This window comes from Halichoerus grypus, chromosome 7 (genome assembly GCF_964656455.1).
Source record: "Halichoerus grypus chromosome 7, mHalGry1.hap1.1, whole genome shotgun sequence".
Lineage (NCBI taxonomy): Eukaryota > Metazoa > Chordata > Mammalia > Carnivora > Phocidae > Halichoerus > Halichoerus grypus.
This window is the reverse complement of record NC_135718.1, coordinates 1,198,378-1,223,066: the sequence shown is the minus strand read 5'-3', so window position 1 is coordinate 1,223,066 and position 24,689 is coordinate 1,198,378. Positions and strand designations below refer to the sequence as shown.

The window sequence follows — 24,689 nt, the reverse complement described above, 5'->3', positions numbered from 1 at the left end:
TCCCCACGGGGGCCCTCCACATTCTCCGAGGTTCTTGGCCGCCGCTGGGCTGCACGAGGAGCCAGACCATTGCCGGGGGAAAGGCCAGGAGCTTTTCCAGGGGTGCCCTCAGCACTCCCACAGCCGTGATCCAGTGGGACTCATGCAAGTCTTTCTGGTTTCCCCGCGACCCGACCCGACCTGACCCTCTGGCCTGGCCACTGGGACATGGTGGCTGGAGGGAGACTCCGAAGCAAGGTTAGGTAATCTCTGAACACTGCCGATTGGAGCTCAGCGCTCGCCCTCAGTACCCAACAAGGTCTTAGGGGAGCTGTGGGTCCCCGTGAGATCCCGGGTTTGAAATGCAGCCCTTTCGTAAGCCAGCGCCCCCAGCGAGGAAAGCAAGAGAGAAGGTGAGCCCAGGGAGAGTAAAAATAGAACTGCTGCAGAGCCGTGAGTCACGCTGCTGTGACAGGTGACACAGTGCCCGCACCACGGGGTGGGGGAGAGGGGAGCCCACGCCCCCCCCAGAGGCCAGCCTGCTCCTGACGCCCCTGGCCCAGGTCCTCACGGCCCTGGGCCCCGTGTGGAAGGTGACCGGCCCATGGCCACAGGACAAGTCCTTTCCCACCCGCCTCCCTGTGGCCCAGGAGAGGCCCGGCCCTCCGAGCGTCCTCAGGTGAATTCCATACCAGAAGTTGGGATTTATTTGGAAAGCTGCAATCATAAATCAAATGTCACAAGCTGCTGAAATTCATTCAGAAGTTGATGACACTTTGTCAAACAACCTATGACCCAGAAAACTCCCAGAGAAAATCATCCAGTCCTGCTGAGGCCGGTCCCCTGCAGAGTTCGTGTGGCCCCTGTGGAAATCCTCGCCCGGCCCTCCCCAGCCAGCACGGGTCCCCTCCCTGCCTCCGCAGGACACACCGGCCAGCTGCCTGTGTAAGTGGTCGCCAGACGGTCTCCTCAGAGACACTACTGAGGCCCTGACCTGCTGGCCACCACCTGCCCTCCCAGGCCACCGGCACGCACCATGGCGGACACCATGCCTAGCCCTCCAAGTCCTGACCCATGCCAGTTCTCAGAGCCACTCAGCAAGGGATGCTCTCCTCTTACCGGCGGGGAAACAGCTGGGGAGTCTCGGCAGACTCCGGGGGAAGGACCACGGGCCCCTCAGGACATAAGAGAAGGGACCGTGGGGAGCCAGCACCCCACCCCAAAGACCCGGGCCTCAGAGCCTGCTCTTCCTTCTGCCTGGGACACTTCCGTGCCCCGCTGCCTCCCGGCCACCTGCTCACCCCTCCTCCAGGAAGCCTGTGCTGGCCCCTCCAAGCACTCACCATCCTGGCCATGCCCGCTCGTCCGCATGCCCCAGCCGTGGGACACCAGGCTCAGTGCCCCACCCAAGGGCGGCGGGGAGAAACATGCTCATCCTGGCTCTTCCGAGGAACAGACACAGCTAGGACGTGGCGCCAGCGCAGAAACAGTGCTGAGGCCTCTGGGGGGGGCCTAGGTTCCGGAACGGTCCCCCTTCTCATGCCCAGGAATGAGCCTGGGGACCTGAGTGACTGGAGGCCCGAAGCCCGGGGGTGCTGACGCCTTCCTGCCCCCCGGCCGGACTCCAGGGGAGACCGCCCCCACGTCTGCTTACAGGAAAACCTCGGCCCGTACCACCTTCGGTGACAGCCCCACAGCCACGGCTCACCCTGGGTCGGCCCGGCTACCGCGTCTGGAGCTGTGAGCGTCACTTTGACGATGACATCCTCAGACAGCCCGGGAACCTTCATAAATGAGTGATTGCGGCAACAGCCGGATCAATAAGGACCTCTGCCGGCTGGGGCCCCGCCCCTCCAGGGCCCTCAGGGGAGGCCGTCTGCACAGGCGCCCGCCCCCTCCCGTGGCTGTGGGTGGCATGCCTCCCCCAGGGGCACCCAGTGGGGTCCTGCTGCTCAAGGACCCCCACCCCGAGCCACCTCCCTGTCCCAGGTGCTCGGCCCGCAGCAGGTCCACCATCAGGGACGGCCTCGAGCACCTCAATAGCACCCCGGGGGCTCCCAGTTCAGCCTCAGGACCCAGGAGCTGGGTGGAGGCCGCCGTGGCTCAGGGTGGGGGGCCAGGGAAGGGGAGAAACAGGCCTTCGGAGCAGCTGAGGCCTGAACCCCGAGGCAGGTCTACCCAGCAAAGCCAGCTGGCCCCCGGGCCTGGTGCTGACAGGGCTCGGCCCTGTCCCCTGCAGCCTCACACCTCCAGGGCTCCCCAGCATATGTGGGCCCCAGGGCTGGGATGCAGGTGCCGCTCAGTTGCCCCAGAGGGAGAATCGGGCCAAGGAAGGGGCAGAGTGAAGCCAGCTCTGGAGGACCAGCAGCCCCCCGGCCTGCGTCAGCCACAGCCCAGCCCACCCAGGGAGCAGAGTGCAGACAGACCCAGTGAGGCCTGGCCCGGGGTAGACGGTCAGGGCCGGGCCCATGTCCTGGGTGGCCACAGCTGCCCTCGAGAGCAGCTCTGGCCGCACACAGCCAGTCCACCAGGAGGCTGGCTCCCCGTGGAGGGTCCGGGGGGCCCCAGGTCCCCAGGGGAATGGAGGAATTCCATGGAGAGAAGTCAGAGGTCAGCACTTGGTGGGAGATGCTTGGCTAGGCCAAGGGCTGAAGAAAGCCGTCCCTCTGTCTGTCTTTCCATCTGCCTGTCTGCCCATCTGCTGCCTCTGGGCTCAGAGTACGGCCCTGCCATGCCCCCTCCCACCATCCCCACAGAGAGGGGCCTCCTGGGGAGGCTAGAGCAAGGGGGCACCAGGGTGCCCAGGCCACCAAGCGCAGTGCCCAGAAGGGGGCCTGGGGGAGGGAGACTAGCAAGAGTTGGGGGGGCATGCATGCTGAGAAGGGTATTCAAAAGTGAAGGGAATGAGGCCACGAAATCCAGCTGGCGGGTGCCCTGCGGGGAGAACGAGGATGGAGTTGTCGGCAGCGTCTGAAATCGGGCTGGGGCAGGTCCAGGATGTGGATGTGAACCGCACATTGGAAAATCAGGAGATGCGTGTCAGGACCTCGGCCTTGCTGGAGGAAATGTGCGCGGGCCGGAGGGAGCGGAGGGAGGAGGGAGCCCGGGGAGGCGCCCACAGTGAGAGATGCACCACGGACAAGGTGACCCACGAGACAGCCAGAGGCGGAGACAACACAAGGGCCCAGCCGCTCGTGAGTGGGTAGGCATGATGCATGTGACTGCCGCTGAGCGGAACCGTGCTCTGACGCCCGCTGCGTCGAGGACGGGCCTTGAAACCCTGGTGCTGAGCGAGAGGAGTCTGCCACAAACCCCCCGCGCTGCGCGAGGCCACGGCCCAGGGCCTGGGGGTGGCCAGGGGTTGCCGGGGGCACGGTGTGTCCCAGCGGAAGATGTCCTGGGACTGGACGGAGGAGGGGGTGTGCTGCCCGACGGCTCCCTTTAAAACGGCAAATTTGGGGCGCCTGGGTGGCTCAGTCGTTGGGCGTCTGCCTTCGGCTCGGGTCATGATCACAGGGTCCTGGGATCGAGCCCCGCATCGGGCTCCCTGCTCAGCGGGAGGCCTGCTTCTCCCTCTCCCACTCCCCCTGCTTGTGTTCCCTCTCTGGCTGTCTTTCTCTCTGTCAAATAAATAAAATCTTTAAAAATAAAAAAAAAATAAAATAAAATAAAACGGCAAATTTTAGGTTACACGAATTTCGTTTCAGTAAAAAAACAATAATCATTGTTTTTAAAAAGTGAGCCACTACTGAGTGGGCTGAGGCCAGGTCGGGGGTAAGCCCGCCGCTGGTGGCCCCACGCAGACGGCCCCGCAGTGGGGGACGGAGGTCAGGGCAGACTCTGTGCAGAAGGAGGGGCGCCCCAGGGGCATGGACGCATCGGCAGGTGGGGCGGGGGTCCGAGGAGGGAGGGTGGATGCGGTCCGAACCAGCCCGGCCACACTCACGCACACGCCTGCACCGGCCCTCACCGCCACCCCAAACTGGCAGGGGGACCAGTCCGATTTGAATGGGGCTCCTATTTCCAGGTGATCACCCTAGGTGGGAGGCCAGGGGGTGGCACACTCGTTAACCCCATCTTTGCTTAATGGAATAGATCATGGGTGTAGCTAGGGCAGCTTCGTTCTGACCCCCTTGCTTCAGAACCACATTGAACTATGTTAAATTCGAGCAAACCCAAGCCCCACCATCAAATCTGTATTTTATTTACACTCAGCCTTGTTTTAAAAAAAGGATTGCAGGCTGCGCTTCATTTCCTCGGCATAGGAGGGCAGCAGGTCGTCTGGGAGGACGTGAGCCTGCATCCTGCCCCCGGCAGCCACCCTCTGGAAGGAGCCACAGGGCTGACCAAGCAGGCTCCACTCTCCTCTGTCCAGAAGCCCCCGGCTCCCTGGGCATCCACCATGGTCACGCTGCCCAGGCCGGGCCCATCGGCGTGAAGCTGTCCGACCGCAGCCAGCACTAGGCTTCTGGATCACGGGACAAGTGTCCCCCACAGTGGCAGGGATGAGACAGCAGCCTGGAGGGTCAGGCCGGACCGTCCTGTGGCGCCACGGGAACAAGGAGCCGGCAGAGCGGACGGAGGACAAGGCCAGTCAGCATCCCCTGAGCCTTCCCCATGACACTGTCAGATTCTCTGTTTCTCTGGCCGACACATCCTCTTCTTACTCAAGTCCCCTTGAGTGCAGGTTCCCGAGGTAAGGCTGCCTGACTTAGACCAGAGCCCCTGTGCCCATGCTGCCCAGTCTGAGTCCTTCCTTCGTCCTGCGTGTCTACCCAAACAAGTGCCGGCCTTCCTCACTTGGGCTTCACGGTGGACACGTATTCCATGGAGGCAGCCACCGCCGGCTGCGACCTACCTTCTCTAGGGGCCCCTGCTCTTCCATCTCCATCGCCGATCCATCCGTCTGGTCCTGCAGAATCTCCGTAGGGCTGTTTGTTCCCTTGGAGTTCAGTGACTCTGTACATCAGCCCTGAGAAAACTGACATTTTTATGGCACTTGCATCTATTCAGATGCTGTGTCCTCACCTACTTGGGACATTCTCTGCGTAGATGTTGTGCACGTTATCTTAGTGGCCGCTAACCGTACGAGGTACTTTCACAGCTTTATCGAGGCGTAAGTGACACACCGTAGCGTGAACGAGGGGCAAGCGTGCGACTGGGTCGGTTCTGACATCTGCGCACCCTCGTACGTCCCCACAGCCAGGAACTGCTGGTATCTGCGTACCACCACGGGAGCAGAGCGGGGAGGGTGCACTTGGAACAGATACCGACAAAACACCCAGAGCGTATTAACAACTCCACAAACCAATAAGAAAAAGACATAAAACAACAGAAAACAGTCAAGTTCGTGAACAGGCACTTCACAAAAGATGCCCAAGTGCCCGCACAACATGGATGCAAGCTCAACGTCTCAGTGACCAGGGAAATGAAACTCAGCAGAGCAGGAGACCACTCCACATCCACTAGAATGACTGAAGCCAGACACGTTGGCCACACAGAGGTGGCAGGATGTGAGCAGCGGTGTTCACATACGCTGCCAAGGGAGTGAAGGTGATCTACGGGCACCCCACGGCCCAGCCGGGGCAGACACAGACGCACGCCCGCCAAAGGCACGCACCAGAAATGTGGGATGGTCACAGACTGGAGACTCCCCAAATGCTCGACCTTGTAGAGCGGATAGTGGGTGATCGTCCACACAGAGAACCCCAGGCATAAAGAAGATGAGAGAGTTATTAACCACCACAAGACGATGGAAGAGAACAAAGTATCTAAAGTAGGAAGAAAAAAATAATAGAAACAGATAATAGAGGAATATCAACAAAACTGAAAGTTATTTTTGTGATTCGTAACACAGACAAACCTTTGGAAGATGGATTTTTTTTTTAAGTTTCATTCATCTATTATTTAGAGAGAGAGAAGGCAAAGTGGGGAGGGTCAGAGGGAGAGACAGAATCTCAAGCAGACTCCCCGCCGAGTGGGGAGTCTGACACGGGGCTCGATCCCACAATCCTGAGATCTTGACCTGAGCCAAAACCAAAAGTCGGATGCTTAATCAACTGAAGCAGCCAGGCACCCCAAGACCGATTTTCTTAAAAAAAGAGAGAAAACACAAACATTAAGAGTTTTACAAAGACGATGTTATGGATCCTACAGGCATCTACAGGATGATTTAGAAAGATCATGAACAACTAACTTTATATCAACAAATTATATTATGTGGATGAAATGGAGAGATTCCTTGAAATACACAATTTACCAAACTAATACAGAAACAGAGCCTGATAAGGTCATTACAAAAGAAAACTGCAGACCAATATTTCCCATGAGTATGGATGCAAAATTCCTTAACAAAATACTAGCAAATTAGCAGCAATATAAAAAATATAATACATCACGACTGATGAGGTACATGCCAGGAATGCAAGGTTGGTTTAACTGTGAAAACCAATGGCTTAAAGTCACTGCACTAACAGGATGAAGAAGGACAACCCTATGACCACCTCCGTAAGTGCAGGAGATGCACTTGACAACACACAGAGCCGTTTGTGATGAGGACTCTCTGCAAACGAGAACAGAACCTCTCAACGGGTCATACCATGTTTAACTGAGGCGCACTGAACACTCCCCCTCCGAGATGGGGAATGAGGTGAGGCTGTCCACTCTCATCATTTTCTCTAATGCTATGCTGCCCTGGCCAATGACATAGGAGAAGAAGCTAAAAATAAAGAATGGAAGACAGCATAGTGGTCTATGGAGAAGGTCCTAAGGACTCTACGAAACACTTCCAGAGCTGACATGCGAATTAAGCAAGGTCACATGATAGATACGTGGTCTATACATAAAATTTTTTGGATTTCTAATATAATATCAACAAACTATTAGAAAAATGAGATTTTCCAAATTCCACCTGTACCAAAGTCATTACATATGTAGGACTATGTCTAAGAAAGGTGTGCAAGACCCTTACATATAACGCTGCAAAACAGAGATTACAGAGGACCCAAGTAAGTGGAGAGGTGCCCCGGGTCAGACCAGTGAACAGCAAGGGGCTACTTCTTCCCAAAGGTATCTATAGAATTAGTGGAATTCCAGTCAAAGCCCCAGTTGGCTTTTTTTGCTAGAAATGTGTGGGCAGACACTAAAATTTATATGGAAATGAAAATGACCTAGAATAGTAAAAAAATAATCCTAAAAAAAAAGAGCCAAGTTGGAGGACTTCACTACCTGATTTTAAGACTTAACATAAGGGTACAGTAATTGGGACAGTGGGATGCAGTACGGGGGCAGGTGCAGGGCGATGCAATAGACAGGTCACCACACCCTGGTTTTCACAAAGGCGCTGACAGAAGTCTGTGCGGCAACGTGGGCCTCCAAACAATGAGTATCCATGAGGAAAAATGCCATACCCAACAACTAATTCTAGGTGGGTTGCAAACATACACATAGACCAATTCCTGGAAAAAGCGACATTTTTGCAACCTGAAGAGAGGCAAAGATTTCTCAGACATGATGCTAGAAACACTAACCGTAAAGAGACTAATAAACTGTGCTTCATCCAAATTAAAAATGTCTGCTCTTTAAGAGACACTATGAAGGAAACGAGAAGTCAAACGCGGCAGGAGGAATATTTGCAAATACACACATCCAACCAAGGACTTGTAACCAGATTACATAAAGAACTCCTTCAAATCAATAAGGAGATGACGGCCAATGTGAAGATGAGGGGAAGTCTTGGACAGACGTTCAGAAAGGGGGACAGAGGAGAGGCCAGCGAGCACGGGTCTGAACCTCCAACCCAACCAGGTCCACCACACACCACAGCCCAGCCCGTGCACTAGACCGACACCACCAAGTGTCGCATGCACGTGGGCAGCTCAGCCCCCCGCTGCTGGTGCGGATGGAGCCCACCGGTCCCTTTGGCCACCTCCCACAGACCTACACGTGCACTTACCTCGTGCTGCCAGCCACCACCTTCCCAGGAGAAACCAAACAGACGTCTACACAGCACCGTTCTCTGCAACCTTATCGGTAACAGCCACGTACTGAAGACAACCGAACATCCACCAGGGGAGAGTGGGGAGACACCCTGTTATATCCGTACAATGAAACGCTCCCCAGCGGCTTTCTTGTAAGATCCGTAACAACATGGATGAATCTCAAACCACCGCATCCAACAAAAGAAGCCAGATTCAAAAGAGCACATACCGTATAGTTCCACCCCGTAAGTCTGAGGACAGGCAAAACTAGTCCAGGGTGACAGAGCCTCCAGGGGCGGAGGGCGCTGTGCGGAGCAGAGCAGGAGGCAGCTTTCTAGGTGACGGCAGTGGGCCCTGTCCTAGGGGGTCCTGGTTACACGGGCGTACACATGTCCTAACTTCAGGTCTCTGCATCTTACCATAATTACACCCCTTGTACAAATACGTCAAAAAGAGATGGTGGCTATTTTGCAGAGGGGTGGTTTTAGGTATCCAATCTGCTATACGGCAGGATGGAGCCGTTCCCCACGTGCGTGCAGGAAACTGGGGGTCAGAGACGTTCAGTGACCTGGCCACGGCCACCAGCAGACAGAGCAGTGGGTCACAATCCAGTCTCCAGGACCCATACGCACCTGTGCCCGGGCAGATGGGACGGGCCAAACCCAGGACACTGAGCTGGGCGTGAGGGGGGTGGTGTAAGGAGTGGCTCATTCGTGGTGGGGGTGGGGAGTTGGTCAGAAAGTTCTTTCTGGAGGACACGGGTATTTGAAGTGGGCTCAGCTGGCGGGAAGGGGCTCCAAGGAGAGTGCCAACATGAAGCCCACATCATGGGAGCAGGGGCTGGTGGGGGGACCCAGAGGCTGAACCAGCAGGCCTGGCTGCCAGCCCTGGGGCCTGGAGCTGAGGTGGGGAGGTCAGGAGGAGCTGCGGCCGCTGCCTCTGCCGCTCCCCACCGGCACTGGGGGCGAGGCCCTCTCTGAGGGGCAGCGAGGCTGGGTGGGGGCAGCTGTGCGGGGTGCCCTCCCCAGCCCCTGCCGCAGTGGAGCAGACCCGGCTAGACCAGCTGGCCACAGAGCCCCGGCGGGAGCGGGTTAGCTCTGAGACTGCTCCATCAGTGGTGGCCGGGGTAACCCCGCACAGCCCAGCGCCAGACTCGGGACCAGCCTGGGCCCGCCCAGAACCACTGCCCTCCCCCCAGTCCGCCCCAGGGGCTGTGCCCACACAATGTGCCCCAGGCTCAGTGTGGACAGAACTCAGCAGCCACACCCGGGGCCATCCCTCTTTAGAAGCAGGGTGCTGGGTGCAGGCTGCTGGTCTCCTTTTGAGGTTCCTTCGAAACCTGACCAAAATGGAGAATTTGCACAGCACAAAATTTATTTTTATTCTGGAGCCCAATGATACACCTCAGATCACACCTGTGTGTATACATGCCTGTGAGTGCCGCTCTGTGCACGTGTGTGCATGTGTGCTTGTGTCTGGGTGTGCGTGTATGTGTGTGCCTGTGGGTGGAGCTCTGTGCCTGTGCCAGCATGTGCACGTGTGTGGGTGTCTGTGTGCATGTGTGTGCACGTGTGTGGGTGTGTGCATGCATGTGCGTGTGTACGGGTGTCTATGTGCATGCGTGTGCACATGTGTGGGTGTCTGTGTGCATGCATGTGCGTGTGTACGGGTGTCTGTGTGCATGTGCACGTGTGTGGGTGTCTGTGCATGTGTGTGCATGTGTGTGGGTGTGTGCCTGCATGTGCATGTGTACGGGTGCCTGTGTGCATGTGTGTGCACGTGTGTGGGTGTCTGTGCATGTGTGTGCATGTGTGTGTGCGTGCATGTGCGTGTGTACGGGTGTCTGTGTGCATGCGTGTGCACGTGTGTGGGCGTGTGCATGCATGTGCGTGTGTACGGGTGTCTATATGCATGCGTGTGCACATGTGTGGGTGTCTGTGTGCATGCATGTGCGTGTGTACGGGTGTCTGTGTGCGTGTGCACGTGTGTGGGTGTCTGTGCATGTGTGTGCATGTGTGTGGGTGTCTGTGTGCCTGCGTGTGCTTGTGTACGGGTGCCTGTGTGCATGTGTGTGCACGTGTGTGGGTGTCTGTGCATGTGTGTGCATGTGTGTGGGTGTGTGCGTGCATGTGTGTGTGTACGGGTGTCTGTGTGCATGCGTGTGCACGTGTGTGGGTGTGTGCGTGCATGTGCGTGTGTACGGGTGTCTGTGCATGCATGTGCACGTATGTGGGTGTCTGTGTGCGTGCATGTGCATGTGTATGGGTGTCTGTGTGCATGCGTGTGCATGTGTGTGGGTGTCTGCGTGCATGTGTGTGTACAGGTATCTGTGTGCATGCGTGTGCACGTGTGTGGGTCTGTGTGCATGCATGTGCATGTGTGTGGGTGTCTGTGCGTGCGTGTGCGTGTGTACGGTTGTCTATGTGCATGCATGTGTGTGTGTACAGGTGCATGTGTGCATGCGTGTGCACGTGTGTGGGCGTCTGTGTGCATGCATGTGCGTGTGTACAGGTGTCTGTGTGCATGCGTGTGTACGTGTGTCGGTCTGTGTGCATGTGTGTGCACGTGTGTGGGTGTGTGCATGCATGTGCGTGTGTACAGGTGTCTGTGCATGCATGTGCACGTGTGTGGGTGTGTGCATGTGTGTGCGTGTGTATGGGTGTCTGTGTGCGTGTGCACGTGTGTGGGTGTCTGTGTGCATGCATGTGCATGTGTACGGGTGCCTGTGTGCACGTGTGTGGGTGTGTGCATGCATGTGTGTGTGTGTGGGTGTGTGCGTGCATGTGCGGGTGTCTGTGTGCATGTGTGTGCACGTGTGTGGGTGTCTGTGTGCATGCGTGTGCACGTGTGTGGGTGTGTGCATGCATGTGCGTGTACGGGTGTCTGTGTGCATGCGTGTGCACGTGTGTGGGTGTGTGCATACATGTGCATGTGTACGGGTGTCTGTGTACGTGCATGTGCGTGTGTACAGGTGTCTGTGCATGCGTGTGCACATGTACGGGTGTCTGTGTGCGTGCATGTGCGTGTGCACGTGTATGGGTGTCTGTGCATGTGTGTGCATGCATACGTGTGTGCATGTGTACAGGTGTCTGTGTGAGCATGTGTACATGTGTCTGTATGCATGTGTGTGCATGTACGTTTGTATGCATACGTGTGTGTGCATGTATGTGTGTGCCTGTGGGTACAACTCTATGCCTGTGCATGCGTACATGTCTCTGTGCCTGTGGGTGCAGCTCTGTGCACATGTGTGTGATGTGTGCTTGTGTCTGGGTGTGCGTGCGTGCATGGTTGTGTGTGCCTGTGGGTGCAGCTCTGTGCCTGTGCATGTGTGTGCATGTATACGGGTGTCTGTGTGCATGTGTGTGCGTGCATGTGCGTGTGCACCCGTACGTGTGCCTGTACGTGCACGTGCATGTGTACGGGTGTCTGTGTGCACGTGTGTGCATGCGTACCTGTGTCCGTGCATATGTGTGCATGCATACATGTGTCTGTGTGCCTGTGTGTGCATGGAGGCCCTACACAAGCTCTCTCAGGGTGTGGCTTTACTGAACAGCCGGCCCCACAGGTCTGACAGACACATCCAGCCTGGAGCCTGCAGGCTGCACTGGGATCCTGGCAACATCTACGCCGTGGGAAAGAGATGCAGGACGAAGATGCCAGACCCGCTCCCAGAGAGCTCGGGAAGTCCTGCGAGCTGAGCTGCTACGGGGAGGGAGGTGCCCGGGGAAAGCTGTCCAGGGAGCACGAGGCCTAGCAGCCGTTTATCACCCCCGCCACCCTGCTATGAGCTGCTGCTGGCTGGAGGACTAATTTATCCCCAAGGCACGAAGGCCCCTTGCCGAGCTGACGAGAGTCGCACTCCCACGTGTCAGCTTACACATCGAGAGCCACCAGGCCCCGGGCTGCCCCGGGGCCCCACCCAGCTGGGGTGCCCGAACTGTCCCCAGGCAGAGGTGGGGCTGTCCCGGGTCCCCTTCAGCTCCCGCGGCCCCAGCATCGACCATCAGTTAATATCCTACATAGTCATTTACGCCTCACCAAGAATCAGTGACCATCTAGCCAGCCTTCTAACGGCTTTCAAACAAACAGATGGGATTCGGATGGTGCTTTCTGCGTTCACTACATGGCCTTGCCCAGAGGACAGCCTCCAAGCAGGACAGGAGCTGCTTGTCCCAAAATGTGCTCTGAGGTTCTGCTCCGTGTACCTGGTGGATCCAGGCTGGGGTGACCCTGGTGCCACCCAAGTTATCCTGCGACGCCCAGCCTGGTCCCCTGCACCCGAGAGGCTTGTTGAGTGAATGACTGAAGGAACCAGTGAGTGAGTGATTGAGTGGGAGGTACGTTTCTGCCTGGGGTCCCAGGGCCGGCTTCCCCAGCACAACCTGCCCGGCCACCACGAGCCAGTCTGCCCCCGGGTGTGGCCATGCTTGGACCTGGATGCCTCCCAGGGTCTGAGGGCCCGGGGCGGAGGGACTGGTCTGGGGGCTCCGCGGGCCTGGGGAGCGGCTGACAGCGAGCCCCGGCCCAGCGCTCAGCAGAGGGCAGCCAGCATCTCGGTCAAGCTGAGCCCACGCTGCTCTCACATAAACAGAAGTGCTGCAGCATTGTTAAGGAAAAGTTGTTATTTTAAATTCCATCTCACGGTAAGTGCATGGTTTTATGTCAGACCTTTTCTTTGAAAAGATATTTGTACACGGTTTGGATCGAAAGTCGAGATTTAAGGATTAATAAACCACATGGCTGTTTGTTTTGCAGGAGATGAGTGTTGACAAAGCCCTTTAGAAGGCTCCAGAGGCTGACCCGCCAGGCTGACATTTACCCAAGGCTTGGGAATCTGACAGAGCCGGACCATGGAGCCATCCCTGCCTCTTGTCCAGGCAGACGCTCACCACCTCAATCCCCAGGCACTGGCCTGTCCGCAGAATGAACCTGAGCAAACGCAAGCCAGAGCATCACGGGCCCAGAGCAGGAAGGGCCCTTGCACCTCCCCAGCGTGATGCCCCCGCAGCAGCTGAGGCCTCTCTGGCTCAGAGCCATCCACCAGCCAGCACCAGTCTCGCAGGCTGGCCGCTTCCCCCCAGGAGCACTGGCTGGGGCTGAGGCACTCTCCCCTCCACTCTCTGGAGGACACCCCAACTGCAGAGATGGGCCTGCTGCACCCCAGAGGTGACGGCTGTGACAGGTACCCTAAGGAATCAGCCCGTGGCCCCGAGCCCCGAGGACCCAGCCTCTAACACAACAGGGCTTCCTTGAGGCACCAAAGGGGGCCCAGGTCCAGGGCCCTGTCCCCAGCACCTGCCACACCTCCACTGGCCGCCCAACAGCCACAGGGGCAGATCCCGCTCTCTATGCACCGGCATCCGGCCGCAGGTGTTCACGCACAGCCGGGTGGATGCCTCCTGCAGGACAAGCTGGTGCCCACAGGCAAGAGGGAGGTGAGCAACAGCGAAGGAGCCCCATCCCTGCTGGAGAAGTCACTTGGCGCCATGAGCACAGGCCAGCACACCGAGGAGAGCCCACCGTAGCCCGTGAGCCCCGCCTCAGAGTCCAGTGTCCCTCCTTGTATCTCAGCCTGTTTTCCTTAACACGCTTCCTCCAATGAGCTGGCATGGCACCAGCAGACCCCGTGGGCCACTCCCCTGCGGCCCAGAGCTAATCATCTACATCTGTGATTTTAAATATGTATTTATTTATTGGGGGGCAGAGAGAGAGAGAATCACAAACAGACTTTGTGCACTGAGCACGGAGCCTGATGCGGGGCTCGATCTCACAACCCTGAGATCATGACCTGAACTGAAATCAAGGGTCAGACGCTTAACCAACCGAGCCAGGTGCCCCTGCATCCCTGATTTTAAATTGGACAGCCAGGGGGTTGGGGCACCGGACCCCACACTTGCCCCCTGGAGCTCACCCGACTTGTATTCCTTCGGCACTGACGTCACCGCACGGGACCCGTCTCCATTAGAGGTACGGTGGCCTCCCCCCAGCTCAGCTCCTCTGGGAGGAAGCAAAGATGCTCTAAGCTGTGCGGAAGGGGAGTTTGCAAGGAAGCCCCATCCGTCCAGAAAATCCAGGTCCCAGCCCCTCTTGGGGGCCTCCTACTCCGGGGGGGAGGCGATGAAGACAGAGACCCCGCGAGGGTTGGAAGGAGCATGGAGCCGCCGGGAGGAGCCCCAACACGCGCTGGGCAGGCAGCAGGTGGGCCCTGCCCTGGGGTCCCCCTGCCCCACCCCAAGTCTGGGCCCCCGTGTTCCAGTCCACCGGAAACCAGAGGGCAGGGTACAAGTCAGCGGGGAAGGTGTTCACAGAAAGACACAAAATGCTAAACCCTAAGGAGAGTCACACGGCCAAGCAGCCTGGGGCTGGTCCCACAGACAGCCCTCCGCGGATCCCCGGCCAGGGATGAGGTCAGGACTGCCACCCTGAGCGGGTCCCAGGGTGTTTAGATGGGGCCTATTTGTTTGCCGAAATCCCAGAGCGTGGCCACAGGCAGGGAGCAGCCCATGTTTTCTCTCCAGGCTGGTCAGGACGACCGCCTGGCCTGCCCGGCCCGGCACACCAAACCCCCAGTGGCTGACACGCAGCTCCGCTCTCTGGCTCAGGAGGTTGGACAGTCATCCTAGGAAACGGTGGGTCTATTTTTGGCTAAATTGAATAGAATTAAGGAAAGGCATTATTTTGAGACAGAGCATAAGACTTCTGCTCTCCTTCATGTTTCCAAAAATAAGAGTCAGAAGAACTGAGTGGCGCCAGGAGTCTGCATCCTCGTGGGTGCTCTAGCTTGTGGTTTCCAGGATGAGAGTCTTGGCCAGGATACGAAACCGTGCGAAGGTGGGACGAGGTGGCCAGGCCTACAAGGCGCTCCCCAGAGCCTCCAGGGAAAGAGCCAGGGCTGCCCAGCGTCTGCAGGCCTGGGCGCAGCATCAGCCTCACGTGGTTCCTGGTGCAGCGAGGTGGCCGGGCGGGGTGTGCCGGGACCATCAGGATGTCGGCCTCCCGCCACCTGAGCGCGCTTCTCCTTGTGAGCAGGTTCAGAGAGCCAGCCTCAGCTCTGCGCCCACAGCCTCCACTGATGGCAAATGGAGACCTGAGGACCTGAGTTACCTGCTGGCCTGTGACCCCTGGGACGACCCGGCAGGCACCGATCCTGACCTAGAGGGGATTGTACGGGGGAAAGCTTTGGACGGAACAGGTTTTTCCTCCATGTTCCTAGCACACGTGTGTGCACACACACACTCCTTTCCAGCTGGCTTCTTACCTGGGGCCTCAACATACACTTGCCTGACCGTCTACCCCGTCCGTCCTCAGCCCTGTCACCCAAGGCCATCGTGCACTCTGGCCGGCTGGGACGATCTTCCTTCACCTCCTTATCACATAAACCACGTACATTGATCCTGCAGAAGGCAGGAGGTGCAGGGGCATGGCAGAGCTCCCAAATCCCTCCAGGGAGAGACGGGGGGTGGGGGTCCCCAGGGGGCAGACCCCCTTCACAGGAAGGCTCCCGGGAACCCCGTCTCCCACCACCCTCACTGCAGATCTTACCCTCTGATACGACTTTCAACTGTCTCTTAAAAGGGGGTCCTGCAAGGGGCGTAGTTAGCAACAGAAGCAGACAGACACAGATCATCACACGCCAGCGTGCGGAGAGAGACCCCGACATCCAGAGCTCCGGGCGGGACAAAGGCCTTTCCAGTCAGCACGGGAAGAGGAAAGACAGGAAGTTTGATCCTCCGTCAGACCTTACGACCAAATAAAATCCAAACACAACAGAGGTGGGCACCTGCGTGTGTGTGTGTGCGTGGCACGCACACACACACACATGCATGTGCGCATGCACACGCACGCATGCACACACAGACACATGCACATGCACACACAGATGCATGCACATGCACACACATGCATGCATGCACACACAGATGCACACAGACGTACGCACATGCACACGCACGCATGCACTCACAGATGCACGCACATGCACACATGCATGCATGCACACAGACGCACGCACATGCACACACACACATGCACACACAGACGCACGCACATGCACACACGCACGCATGCACACACAGACGCACGCACATGCACACGCACGCATCCACACAGACGCACGCACATGCACACGCACGCATGCACTCACAGACGCACGCACATGCACAGGCACGCATGCACTCACAGACGCACGCACATGCGCACATGCACGCATGCACACACAGATGCACGCGCATGTGCACACGTACGCATGCACACACAGACGCACACACATGTGCACACGCATGCATGCACACGCAGACGCAGACACATGCACACGCACGCATGCACACACAGACGCACATACATGCACACACGCATGCATGCACTCAGACGCACGCACATGCACACGCATGCATGCACTCACAGACGCACGCACATGCACACACACACGCATGCACACACAGATGCACACTCATGTGCACACGCACGCATGCACACACAGACGCACGCACATGCACACGCATGCATGCACACACAGACGCACACATGTACACACACGCATGCACACACAGACGCACGTACATGCACACACATGCATGCACACAGAGACGCAGACGCACACACATGCACACACACACTAAACCCATAAGAACTCTATGATAGTGAATTTATCTATAATTCTGCAGCAAGAGAGGCAAACCCCAGAAACCACAAAGGAAAGACTCTACCATCAGTTTAATCATATGCAAAATGTTAAAACCTCTGTACACAGAAAAAATAAACACTTTTTAAGTCAAAATCCTGCAAGCTGGGAAAAGGTATTTGCAACAGATATGACAAATTGGGGCTAATTTCCTTGCATTACAATGAACCTCTACAAATTAGTGGGAAACCCAACCTGACGGGACGAGGCCGGACGGGCGGGTCAGGCAGGAGACTGTGCCCACCTCATTCTCAAGGTAAAAGTCAACGAGACAAGAAGATAGCGCTTTCACTCGCCAAAGTGAAGGTTTGGGTCCCACCCAGTGCTGGAGACGGTGCGGTGGGGCTGGTGGCCCCGCGTGCTCCCAGTGGCGAGGGGAGAGGCCCAGCCCTTGTGGGGGCTGTCAGCACAGGGATTCAGAGTCGGGGCGAGCCCACTCCTCCAGGCAGGGATGCCACCACTGTCAGGTCCCATGGCCACTAAGCTCACGGAGGCCCATCGAGGTCTCAGAGACGTTCAACACCCAACAGTCCCAGCAACCCAGGTGCCCACAGCCGCAAAGTGGACTATCGTGTGGGTGTGGAAAAGCAGGAAGACTTCCGTGCAGTAAGGAGCTAGCCCTAAGACTCGGTACACGGTTTCCGTAAAAGCGCGAGAACCCTGCTAGATGGCGGCTCTGGCTGGGTGAGCTCACAGCCTACCTCAGGGGCGCACGCGGGGGTAGACCCAGAGCACACGGTGGAGGACAGTGCGTCCCCACTGCTCCGCACGGCTTTCACGTTCACGCCCTGCTCACCAAGGAAGTTTTTGTGCCAATAGGGATTATCTGGGTATGAGATTATGGGTTTCTTTTCTTCTTTAAGCTTCTCTGTTTATTAAAAAAAAAAAAAAAGAAGCCTGTTAAATGTGACATAAAAATAGGCATTCCACAGCTATCCCTGATTTACTCTGCTAGCCCTCCCCACTGGGTGAGGGAACCCGGCTTGAATGGGCCCAGAGCCAGGCCCGAGGTTGGGGGACTAGCTCGGCGGGAATCCGGAACCGAGAACGAGTTCAGGGGGCTCAGGAGCCCACAGACGCAGCGCAAGAAGCAAGTCGCAGGCGGCCCGGCATGTACGGCCCTCGGTGCGGACACGGGAGCCGCCTGGGGGAGCAGACTCTTCCGTCCGCAGGTCTGTGCATCGCGGGAAGGGGGCGCCCCGCGTGAGCGGCCACAGGCACTGAGCTGCGCCACACACCAGTCACGCTGGGCTTAGAAAGAGCTCGGCCGCGCGGTGACCGCGCCCCCCGCAGGCTTTGCAGAGCCACCCACCAGCGCTCTAGAGAAAGCAGCCGCATGCCGCCCCCTCCCTGGGCCACGCGTCCCCGGCACAGCCAGGGTGCCAGCCAGGACCAAGAAGGCTCCCGGAGCACCTTCCCCGGGGCGCCAGCCACAGTGGCCCCCACCAGCACGCAGCACAGCATCCTTTCTGGGATGGCTCTTGTGGGTTCCTTCTGGTGCTGGGCGCCCCCCGACCGCAAACCCACGCTGCTCCGTTCACGGCTGGCCATGCTGGCCCTTGGCTTCGTCAGGGAAGCCCCCACATGAAGAAGGAAATCAGTAACCATTAGGAAAACGCAGCAAAGGGCATGCGAATCTCTCAGCTGCCCTCAGGAGCCGGGGGCCATCAGTTAAACGTCTTGGCTACCTGCTGCCACACCTCCACGGAGCTCAGCCAGCAGAGGGGATGCTGTGCATCCTGCTTGTCACCAGAGGAAGGGAGGGCACAGTGCCCGGGGAGACGCACGGGACTGGTTGAGTGACAAGCTGAGGCCCGAGGAGGTGGCCCTGTTCCGAGTCCCCTGCTCCCCCTCACCCCACTGCCAACATGGACCGCCCGCCGTGCAGCTCAGCAGGTGCAGGTGCCCATGGGAGAGGGAGGCACAGCGGGGACGGGGAGGGCGCAGGGTGGGCAGGCCCGTGCTCAGCTGGGGCCTCCAGGACCCGGGCTGCACCTGTCATTCTGCCGGAGCCTGCCGCTCCCTCTAAACCGCCCGAAGCAGCCCCGAAAAGGCCCTCCCTCCCTGTGCTCAGCACCGGGCAGCTCTCGGCCAGCGGTTTCGGGAACCAGTGCAACAGGGGCCTGCTGCCCGAGCAACTCCGAGCAACTCCGAGGGGAAGAATCTGCCGGGGAGGAATCTGCAGAGCCGCTTTTGTGGGCGTGTTTCCAGGAAACAGCAAGTGTCGCTGAGGCACAGAAGCGTGAAGATCCAACCCTGCACGTGAACCCGCTGCACGCGCGGCCCAAACACCCATTCTCCTGGGCCCAGGGCTGTGGCCGGACAGAGGGGCCGCCGTGCCCTCGGGCACAGAGGAAGCGGGCGAGGGTGCAGTTTGCTACTGGAGCTGATCTGGGCGGCGTCTGGGGCAGGACGGTCTCCCCAGCAGCCGCAAAAGCTGGGCACGTCCGGCTGGCTCTCTTGGCCCCAGCATCTGCTGCAGAGCCGAGGGCCCCAGCGCACAGAGGGGCGCAGATGGAGGCTGCCACGGAGATGACCCAGCGCCCCGGCGAGTGGGGTGCACCGATGACGCCCGCAGGCTGCCCTGCCGTGGTGGCGACTGCATGGGAACCACAAGCTGTCACCTCCCCCCCTTCGCCCCCACGGGCCCAGGTGGCTCCCATTTCTCCCCACACTCAGGCTGTCCCAGGAGGCCCTGCCCAGCCCCCACCCCATTTGAAGGCCAGGGGTCCCGAGGGAAAGGAGGGGCACAGCCATGTCCCGAGGGCCAGAGGCAACGGGGAGGCCGGGACCGAATGCGCACGCACAGCACACAGCCAGAGCCTGGTGGGCGCGGAAAGTGCTCCTCTTGGTCGCAGAGTCTCCACATTCTGGGACGTGCTGCTGAGGCCCTTGCAGGCCAGCTGAAGGGAGGCAACCCCCGACACAGGCACGCAGCCTTCAAGGGGAGACGAGGACCACACAAGGCCCGAGACCACCCAGACCGCTCCCGGGGCTCGCCAGGCTGCAGGGAAGCCTGGGAGCACAGCCTTGCAGATCAGGAGGTGGCGGCTCGCAGTGCAGAGTCATCGCCCGCACCACGCGGACCACGTGGGCCTTCGCCATCCAGATAAACAGTCCCGTAGGGCGGCAGCACTGGGCCCACGTCCCGAAGACCAGGGCTGCCTTCAGTATATGGTCCCAGATCTGAGGTGCTGGGGTACGCAGCGGACCAGATTCCCCTCCCCTTACCTTCTAACGTGGAAATTGATAAACAGTGGATGGACAACTAATAGATGGGGGAAAAGGAAAAACAGAAAAACCCCAGAGCAATTGTAGGCTTAAACCCAAACATACCAATAATTATATTAAAGTAAACGGATTAACATTCCAATTAAAAAGCAGACATTTTCCGACGGATTTTTAAAAAGCAAAACTCAATGATATGTTATTTACAAGAGAACTACTTCCCAGATGGGGTAAGAGTAAACAGGCGGAAAAGGACGTCATCAAAGGAAAGCTAAGTGGCCTTGTTAATATCAAAGTAGACTTTAAGCCAAGGAGTATTACCAGCGATAAAGACAGACATTCACAACGGCCAGGGTTCCAGCCGTCGCGCAGACGGGACAGGGCCGGCTGTGCGCGCACCCAGCAGCAGAGCAAAAACTGTGAAGCAAAACCAGACAGAACGACAGGCGGACACTGACGGGGTGGGAGGTTCTACCGTTCCTCTCCTGGTCACAGAAAACACAAACCACCACCGTCAGGGATGGAACAGAGGCATCGCTGCAGAGCTTAGCAGGAAAATGACAACTTTATGCCAATAAGGCCAACAACTCAGCTGAAATGGGCAAATGCCAATCCTCGAAAGACACAAATCACCAAAGCTCACATGGGAAGAAATGGAAGATCCAAATACCCTGTGTCTATTAAAGAAACTGGATCTTCCCACAAAGAAAGTGCTAGGCTCAAATGGCTTCGCTGGGGAACTCTAGCAAAAACACTTGAGAAACTCATGCAAACTTCTTCAGAAAACAGAGGAGGGGGGAGCACCTCCAACCAATTTTCTGAGACCCGCATAAACATGATAACAAAACCAGATGAGGACTTCACAAGAAGATAAAATCTAGACCAATATCCCTAGTGAGCACGGACATAAGAATTACTGATGAAGCATTAGCAAATTGAATTCGGTAATATATAAAACCCAACTTAGAGACCCAAGGCTGGGATTGTATTCAAAAGACAGCGTAACTTACCACATTGGCAAAATAAAGGAGGAAAATCAGGGGATCACCTGCACAGGCACAGGAAAAGCACTTGACAAAATTCAACATCATTAATAATTTAACAACAAAAACCCCACCACACGAGGAAGAGAAACTTCCTCAACCTGACAAGGGCATCTTTGAAAAAGCTCAGCGGACACGGCACTTGATGGTGAGATACTGAACGCCTTCCCCCAAGATCAGGAGCCAGGTACCTGCTCTCCCACTTACGCTCAACTCTGTGCTGAGATCCTAGATGGTGTGCTAAGGCATAAAGTTCTAGAAAGGGAGAAATAAAACTGTCTTTGTTGATGACATGATCACGATGTACAAAATCTGAGGAAATGTACAAACGAGATACTAGAATAGGTGAGTTCAGCAAGGTTTTAGGATACAGTCAATGTGCAACAATTTATTTTTTTAATTTTATTATTATTATTTATTCTTTTTTTTTTTTTTGTAAACACAAGACTTTATTATCCCCGTTACAAAGGGCAGGATGAGGGAGGGAGTTCTGATGGGGAGGAGGCGCCTACTTGCCAGCGATGAGCGGGTTCTGCAGGGCCGTGACGACCGAGTCCCCGCGCAGGAACATCTTGGAGATGTGGCGGTCCTTGCGGACTGTCCTTGCCGCTCTTGGGGACTCGGTCCACATCCTCCAGCACCACGTTGCAGTGCCCGTCGGAGGCCTTGTTGTGGCTGTGGGTGAGCACTAGGGTGTTGTTCTTGACTGACTCTGTGAGCACGGAGAGCGGACCCGTGTCACACCCCCCTCCTCCCACTTCTCTGGCTCCTCTGGGGTCACGCCATGCTTGGGCCTGTCGAGGAGGCTCACGGTGGTAGCCGCTGCACCCCCAGGTCAGGGCCGCCTCCTCTGGGCTGCATCTGCATCTAACAACTTACTGTTTTACATGTTGAATGTGTAGGGATAAATTCAACAAAATGTGTGCAAGCTCTGCATTGAATGTACAAAACACATCAGAGAGTCAGGACCAGAATGAACAGCGTGAGTTGCCGTGTTCGTGGGTTGGAACACTCAAAAGTTTAAGAGGTCCGTTCTCTCTGAATCGACCGATAGTTTCAATGCAACCCCGATCAGTGTGGCAGCCAGCATATTTTAGGAATTGACAAACTGATTCTAACATATCTGTGGAAAGGCAACGAATCTAGAATAGTCAAAACAATTTTGAAAAAGAAGAACAAAGCTGGAGGGCAAACACATCTGCTTCAAGATATATTATAAAGCGACAATAATCAGTACAGTTGGTATTGGTGTAAAGATCAAACAGACATCCCTATTGCGGAAGGAGGGGTAGGAGGAGGAAGAGGAAGAGGGAAAGGGTGGAGAGAGGGAGGGAGGAAGAAAGATAAGAAAGAAGGGATGGAGACAGGAAGGGAAGGAGGAAGGAAGGGAGGGAGGGAACACTGATCCTTACTTCATATTAATAGAAAAATCAACTTGAAATGGAACTTAAATGAAAATTAAAACAGATAAAGCTATACAAATTCTAGAAGAAAACAAAGGAGAAAAACCTTTGTGACCAGGAATTGGGCAGATATTTCCTAGAAAAGACAGAGGAACAAACCATAGAGGAAGAAATTTTGACTTCATCAAATTAAAAACTTCTTATTTTCCAAAATCTCCTTTGAAAACTGAAAAGGAATCAGATCCACAGCACCGTACCTGCAGGACCATTCCATCGCACACCTGAGTTAACCGTAAGAGGATGGGAAAACTTTCTGGGATGACAGAAATATTCCACACTAGACTGCAGTGGTGGTTACGCGACTATATGCACTTGTGAAAAGTCATTGAATCACATCCTTAAAAATGATAAATTTTACTTTATGTAAATTACAATTCAGAAAACTGAATTTAAAAATTAACTTATTTCTATGTACCGATAATAAAAAAAACCTAAAAACAAAACTATAAAAAATAATGCCCCTTATGATAGCACCAAACATAAAATGCTTAGAAATAAAATTAATGAAAGATATACAAGACCTGTATACTGTGTACTGTGCATGTACTGAAAACTACAACCCATCGCTGAGAACAACTGAACAAGATCTAAATAAATGGAGAGATATAACATGTTCATGGATTGGGGGACACAGTATTATTAAGATGTCCATTTTCCCTATAACTGATATCGGAGATTTAACATAACCCTCAAAAAATCTCAGCAGACTTTTTTGGTAGTAAGTGGCAAGCTGATTTAAAGTTTATATGGAGGGGCGCCTGGGTGGCTCAGTCGGTTAAGCGTCTGCCTTCAGCTCAGGTCATGGTCCCAGGGTCCTGGGTGCGAGCCCCGCCATCAGGCTCCCTGCTCCTTGGGGAGCCTGCTTCTCCCTCTCCCTGACGCTCCCCCTGCTTGTGCTCTCTCACTCTCTCTGTCAAATAAATAAACAAAATCTTTAAAAAAAAATAAAATAAAATTTATATGGAAATACAAAGGACACAGAATTGCCAGAATAATTTTGGAAAATGAACGAAGTTGGAAGACGTACACTATCTCTCTTCAAGATTTCCTCTATGCTATAATCGTAAGACAGTGTATCACTGGTATAAGAAAGACAAAAAGAGACCCCAGAAACAGACTCCCACATGGAGAGCAACTGACTTTTGACAAAGGTACCAAAGTAATCCTGTGAGGAAAAGGAAGTCTCTTCACGGGATGGTACTGGGATAATTGGGTATCTACAAGGGAAAAATAAACTCCCTACCTCACGCTCTGCACAAAAATGAATGAGAAATTGGTCCTAGACCTAAACTTGACTTCACAGTAGACAGAGATTTCAGACAAGACACAGAAATCACTAATCAAAAAAGGGACTGCTCATCAGAAGAGAACACTGAGAGGAAGAACAGGCCAAGCACAGACTGGGAGAAAATACCACCGCACAGACATCCATCAGGAGACTGGAATCCAGGATGTCTAAAGAGCTCAGTACTCCTACAGAACTCCGCGTTAACAATGTGCACACGCACACACGTCATACAGGACAGGCAAAGGCTCGAACAGACGCTTCACGCCGTAAGCCACACAAGTGGCCCATCAGCAAATGAAAAAGTCATCGATATCATTAGTCACCAGGGGAATGCAAATGTTCCTGACGCCGAAATTTCTCTTTGTTCATCACTTTTGGAACATCCGTCATCTGCCAACGTAAGAAACATAATTTTCTTGATAATTGTATAGTTCTCCGTGACAATTAGATCTGGCCGTGCCTGCAGGAGAGATCTGCAGGCCCCTAAGATACCAGCCGGCCACCCTGTGGGCCAGCAGATGCCTTCACCCCGGAGCTCACGAGCACCCCAGGGCCCAGCCAGAGAGGAGAGCAGGTCCGGGCCATGACTGCCCCTGCAAACTCCAGAACATTCCCTGAAGGAGACCTGGCATGCATGACACCCATCTAGTCAGAAAGACCCAGCTGGGGCTGGTCTAACCACTTCCACATCAGCTCATGCACTTCCTCTTTCCACCCAGCTTAATTAAATGCAACAAGCATTTATTGAGCGCCTACTATGTGCAAGGCCCCCGGGAGGCCAGGATGAATGCAACGTGGCCCTGCCCTTGTGGCATTCTGAGAGCTGGAGAAAGATGGGCGTTCCCGTGACGGAAGACTCCTAGAGAGGGTCTCTGTGTACTGTGCATGTGTGTGCACTCATGTGTGCACGCATGGACCCACTCTCGTGTGCAAGGGCATGGTCTACAAACAGAAGACCAGTCTTCATGGTGGGGTCACCAGTGCTTCCACGAGCCCCCTCGAGTCTTCAACCCAAGGCCGTGCCCACGT

The 24,689-nt window shown here is 55.8% G+C and overlaps 1 protein-coding gene and 1 pseudogene across 1 annotated transcript in view; both read right to left on the bottom strand.

Annotated features, from left to right (window-relative positions):
• The window catches only part of STK32C (serine/threonine kinase 32C), a 71,510-nt gene that overhangs the window by 31,601 nt on the left and 15,220 nt on the right, over window positions 1-24,689 (bottom strand). The gene's annotated exons all lie outside the window — the stretch shown is intronic.
• Window positions 21,236-24,050, bottom strand: LOC118527948 (small nuclear ribonucleoprotein Sm D2 pseudogene; annotated as a pseudogene).